This window comes from Gobio gobio (genome assembly GCF_949357685.1).
Source record: "Gobio gobio genome assembly, chromosome: 9".
Classification (NCBI taxonomy): Eukaryota; Metazoa; Chordata; class Actinopteri; order Cypriniformes; family Gobionidae; genus Gobio; species Gobio gobio.
In genome coordinates this window covers 28,357,664-28,363,663 of record NC_137115.1, presented here as the reverse complement: position 1 = coordinate 28,363,663, position 6,000 = coordinate 28,357,664, and positions in this window count along the sequence as shown.

Sequence of the window (6,000 nt, the reverse complement as noted above, 5' to 3'; positions counted from 1 at the left end):
TTCCACCACAAGCAGACACGGGGCTGGCTTTATCTGCCCTCCATGATGTGACCAGCGGCTTCATAAACAAACACCCCGACGCTGCTTTCATCGTCGCGGGTGATTTTAACAAAGCAAACCTAAAGAAAGTATTGCCAAACTTTCACCAGCATGTCTCCTGTCCCACACGAGGAGCAAACACACTGGATCATTGCTACTCTCCGTTTAAGAACGCCTACAAAGCTCGTTCACAGCCAGCTTTTGGCAAATCGGACCATGCCGCCATTTTCCTCACACCGGAATATAAACAAAGGCTCGTTCAAGAGCCCCCGGTGAGGAGGGAAGTCAAACGCTGGTCATCCCATTCAGAGATCACGCTACAGGCAGCTCTTGATGACGTCGACTGGGACATGTTCCGCGCGAGTTCTGAGGACGTCAGCGAGTTCACAGAAGTGGCGCTCTGCTTTATTAACACACTGACAGAGCAAGCCACACAAACAATAACTATAACGTCCTTCCCTAATCAGAAACCGTGGGTGGACAGTTCAATTCGCACTGCAGTAAACTCGCGCACCACCGCTTACAATGCCGGTCTCCTAACGGGGGATATGAGGGAGTACAAAGCTTCATGTTACGCCCTCCGGCGCGCCGTTAAAGCCGCAAAACTCCGCTATAAAGACCGAGTGGAATCTCATTTCCAACTCAACGACTCCCGGCGGATGTGGCAGGGACTGAGAACCATCTGTGCTTTTGGAACTAAATCCTCTGCAGAGGTGAGAGCTGATCCGTTACTGGTGAACGAGTTAAACTCTTTCTACGCTCGCTTTGATGGTAATCGCGGCAGCGCGACTCCGGCGAGTGACGCGTCAGAGAGAGTCCCTCAGAGCAGCAACGGTCACGTGATCTCTGTCTCGGAGGACGAGGTTCGGAGGGCACTCAAACGTGTGGATGTCAGGAAAGCTGCTGGGCCGGATGGTATTTCAGGTCGTGTTCTGCGGTCCTGTGCTGATCAGCTCGCAGGGCTCTTTACATCCATATTCAACGAGTCCCTTGCTACATCTGTTGTCCCCACCTCCTTCAAACGATCCTCCATCATCCCTGTACCTAAGATCAGTAAACCCTCTTGCCTAAATGACTATCGTCCAGTGGCTCTCACATCTTTAGTCATGAAGGTCTTTGAGAGACTCATTAAAAACAACATTTGCTCCTCCATTCCTGACACTTTGGACCCTCTTCAGTTTGCCTATCGTCCCAATAGATCGACTGAAGATGCCATTTCTCACGTCCTTCACTCCTGCCTCACTCACATCGACAGCAAAAGTGGGAACTATGTCAGGCTGCTATTTATTGACTATAGCTCAGCCTTTAACACCATAGTTCCCATTAAGCTAACACACAAACTCCTGGATCTAGGCCTGAATTCTTCTCTCTGCCTCTGGATTGAAGATTTCCTCACTGGCAGACCCCAGGCGGTGAGAGTAGGCCAGTTCACCTCCACCTCCATCACCCTGAGTGTTGGAGCTCCACAGGGCTGTGTGCTGAGTCCCCTGCTCTACTCTCTCTACACCCATGACTGTTTGTCCACACACAGCTCCACCTCGATCATCAAGTTTGCTGATGATACTGTTGTCCTGGGTCTCATCTCCAACAACAATGAGACGGCATACTTGGACGAAGTGGAGCAACTGACATCATGGTGCCAGGACAACTGTCTCTCTCTGAATGTTAACAAGACCAAAGAACTGATTGTGGACTTCAGGAAGAGACAGCATCGGTCATACTCCCCTCTCATGATCAGCGGGACACCGGTAGAGAGAGTGAACAGCTTCAAATACCTGGGTGTGAACATCTCCGAGGATCTGACCTGGACTACACACATCCAGACACAGGTGAAAAAAGCCAGGCAAAGACTGTACCACCTGCGCCAGCTGAGGAAATTCAGGGTTTCACCAGCCATCCTGAAAACTTTCTATCGAGGGGCGATAGAAAGTGTCCTGACTCAGTGCATCACAGCGTGGTACGGGAACAGCACCAGTCACGACTGCAAAGCCCTGCAAAGAGTGGTGCGCTTATCCGAGCGCATCTCAGGCTCAGCTCTCCCGTCTCTGCAGGACATCTTCACCAAACGCTGCAGAGGTAGAGCTACTAAAATCATCAGAGACATTAATCACCCTGCAAACTCTCACTTCACCCTGCTGCCATCTGGTAAGCGCTTCCGTAGCCTGATGGCAAAGACTGAAAGACTCAGGAGGAGTTTCTTCCCCCAGGCCATCAGACTCCTGAACTCAGTCACGTGACTCACTTCACCCCCGCACACGCATAAACATACGGTCTTTCAACATTAACATCCACATACTGCAATTGCACTGCACTTTACGTCCCTATTGTTACTGCGTAACAACCTGTAATAAACCTTGCACATTATACTTCTTTATATATACATATTATATATTTTATGTTAACCACTTATTTTTAAGTCTACAGTTTATCTCACTTATCATATCCACATATTTTTTATATTTTTATTTTTATCTTATTTCCTATTTTTATCTTTTACTTGATTTATTTATAATTCTACTTATGTTAATACTTTTTATTCTAATTTTATTCTATTTCTATTTAATTTCTTGTAACTGTTATTTGCACTGTCCATGGAGCGGACCTGTTTACATTTCACTGCCAGTTGTATATTGTGTATATAACTGTGTATGTGACAAATAAAACTCTTGAATCTTGAATCTTGAATCTTGAATCTAAATCCAATCTACGCATGTGCCAGTATGAGAGACGGTGATGAAGTTACACATGTGTATGTAAAACTCCTGCATCTCTTCAAGTAAAGAAATATGTTATTCCAACAAACCTTTGCCTTGCCACTCGTCATTCAACATGGTGTCAGAAGTGGCCCTCACGGAATTGTGAACGTCTGCAGCGAAGAATGAAGGTATTATTCCAACGGACATTTGCACAGTGAGCCACTATCGTTCATCGCTCAATAAACATGGCTGAAGGGTTCTGCAGACCCGATCCACTTGTCTTTGATGGCAATATCGCCGAAAATTGGCGTGTGTTTGAGCAGGAATTTGACATATTTATTGCTGCTGCACACTCAGAGAAAGAGCCTCGTACAAAAGCTTTCATACTGCTTAATCTAGCTGGCTCGGAGGCCATTGAGCGCGAACGAACGTTCGTCTATTCACCCGCTGTTCATGCAGGTGAGGGAGAAAACCGACGAATAATTACCGCGGCTGAATCACGTGAGGACCCGGAATGTCTTAAACGCAAGTTTCGCGAACTTTGCAGTCCACAGACAAACATAACGATGGAAAGACACAAATTTAATACAAGAAATCAAAAGCCAGGAGAGAAAATAGAGGTATATGTAACAGATCTACGAAACAAGGCACAGAGTTGCAGGTTTGGAGATTTACAGGAGGAACTGATAAGGGATCGACTTGTGTGTGGGATACTCAACGATGGAATGAGAAAACTCCTGCTGCGTGACAACGAGCTAACATTGACAAAAGCCATTGAAACATGTCAAATACACAAACTGACAGACCAGCACACTAAAACACTGGCAGGACCAAAGCACAATTTGACAAATGTGGACAGTGTTCAACAAACAGTAAAGAGAAAACCGTTTCGTACTCCAAAACACAGATCAGACAGGTCTGCCCCACAACAAATTAATAATTGCAACAATTGTGGAAGTAACCATGAGGCAAAACGGGAGAAATGTCCAGCATATGGCCAGCAGTGTCACAGGTGCAACAAATGGAACCACTTCCAAAAATGCTGTAAGTCTATGAAAGTTCATCGTACACGAAATCTAAAAAAGACTGTAAATCAAATTGATGTTGCAAGAGTTTCAAACAGCAGTTAAGACTCATTCTTTATAGATGGAGTTTCCTTAAATCACCTGAAGGTGGCAGAAATTGACACAAAACAGTCAAAGAAAACCGCAATATCTTGCACAGTCCAAACCAATGGAAAACCTCTCGAACTAAAGATTGACACAGGAGCCTCATGCAACATCATGTCTATACAGACATTTGCACAGGTAAAGCAAGAAGAGAATCTTCAGTTGTCAAACCATGTGAAGCTTGTTGCATATGGTGGAGAGGAGATCCAGACTGCGGGTTCAACGGTGCTATCATGCAACCTGAGTGACCAGAACTATTCTCTCCAGTTCTACGTTGTAGAAAAAAACGTACAGCCACTGCTTGGACTTTATGACTGTCTTCGGATGGTCCTCATTTCTCTCAATAAGGCAGTGCACCAGGTCAGTCTTAAAGAGAACTCAAGTTTCGCCCAACAGATTAACGCAGAATATGCAGATCTATTCCTAGATGAAGTAGGAAGGCTTCCTGTAACGTACTGCATGAAACTTGACAAAGAAGCTCAACCTGTCGTCCGTCCAGCACGAAGAATTCCTGCGGCAATGCAACACAAGGTAAAAACAGAGTTGGAAAGAATGGTTGCTATCGGCGTTATCACTCCTATATCTGAGCCTACAGATTGGGTGTCATCCATGGTGGCCACTCACAAGAAAAACTCAGACGAAATAAGACTGTGTATCGACCCCAGGGACCTGAACAAGTTTCTAAAACGTCCACATCACCCCATGCGCACGGTGGAAGAAGTGGCAGCACAAATGCCAAACTCCACTGTATTCTCAGTGTTAGACGCCAAAAGCTCATTCTGGCAGATTTCCCTGGATCAAAAGTCATCCCTACTGACTACTTTCAGTACGCCATTTGGAAGATTTAGATTTCTTCGGATGCCTTTTGGCATTAATTCAGCCAGCGAGGTCTTTCAGCGTGCTATGGAACAGATCTTCGCTGGCTACCCGTGCGCAGTCATAGTTGATGACATCATTGTGGGGGGCAATGGCGAGCAGGAACACGATGCAAATTTGAAGAAAGTGTTAGACCGTGCTCGTGAAGTGAATTTAAGACTGAACTCCCAAAAGTGTAAATTCCGCCTGAGTGAAGTGAGCTATGTGGGTCATATTTTCACAAGCAAGGGACTACAACCTGACCCAGAGAAAACAAAAGCAATCACAGAAATGCAGCCGCCAGACAATGTTCCTGCACTGCAGCGCTTCCTGGGTATGATCAATTACTTAGGAAAATTCATACCAAACCTCAGTGAGTTGTCTGCACCCCTGCGTGGGCTGACCTGTAAAAACACGGAGTGGTGCTGGTTTAAACAGCATCAGGATGCTTTCGAAGAGCTGAAGCACAGGATTTCTAGTTCACCCACCTTGAAATACTATGACGTCCAGAAACCTGTCACACTCACCTGTGATGCTTCCCAGTTTGGACTTGGAGCTGCGTGTCTTCAAGAGGATGTTCCTGTTGCGTACGCTTCACGTACTCTGACGCAAACAGAAGTGCGTTACGCGCAGATTGAAAAGGAGCTTCTGGCTGTGGTATTCGCGTGCACCAAATTCAATGATTACATATATGGCAAACAAATTAACATTGAAACGGACCACCAGCCATTGGTAACCATCCTCAACAAGCCTATCCACATAGCTCCAGCAAGGCTGCAACGCATAATGCTAAGATTGCAGAAGTACAACTTCACAATCACGTACAAGAAAGGGAAAGACATGTTCCTTGCCGACACATTGTCACGTTCTCCCAGAGACACACCAGACGAACAAACTGATGACAGAGCTGACTTCGAGGTCATGTCAATTCAACACATCTCGTCTTCCAAACTGAAAGAGCTTCTAACTCACACAGCACAAGATCCTGTCCTTCAACGACTCTGCAGTATTATCAAGTCAGGATGGCCCTCTAGCCAATCAAAGCTGCCAGCAGAAATTCGTGAGTATTTTCCTTTCAGGGATGAGCTCACAGTTGAGGAAGGTGTACTCATGAAGGGACAGAGAACAGTTGTTCCAGAGTCATTGCGCAGTGAGTATATCACCATTATTCACAGAGGTCACCCCGGCCTTGATGCAACCAAACGCAGGGCACGAGGCATTGTGTACTGGCCTTCTATAAC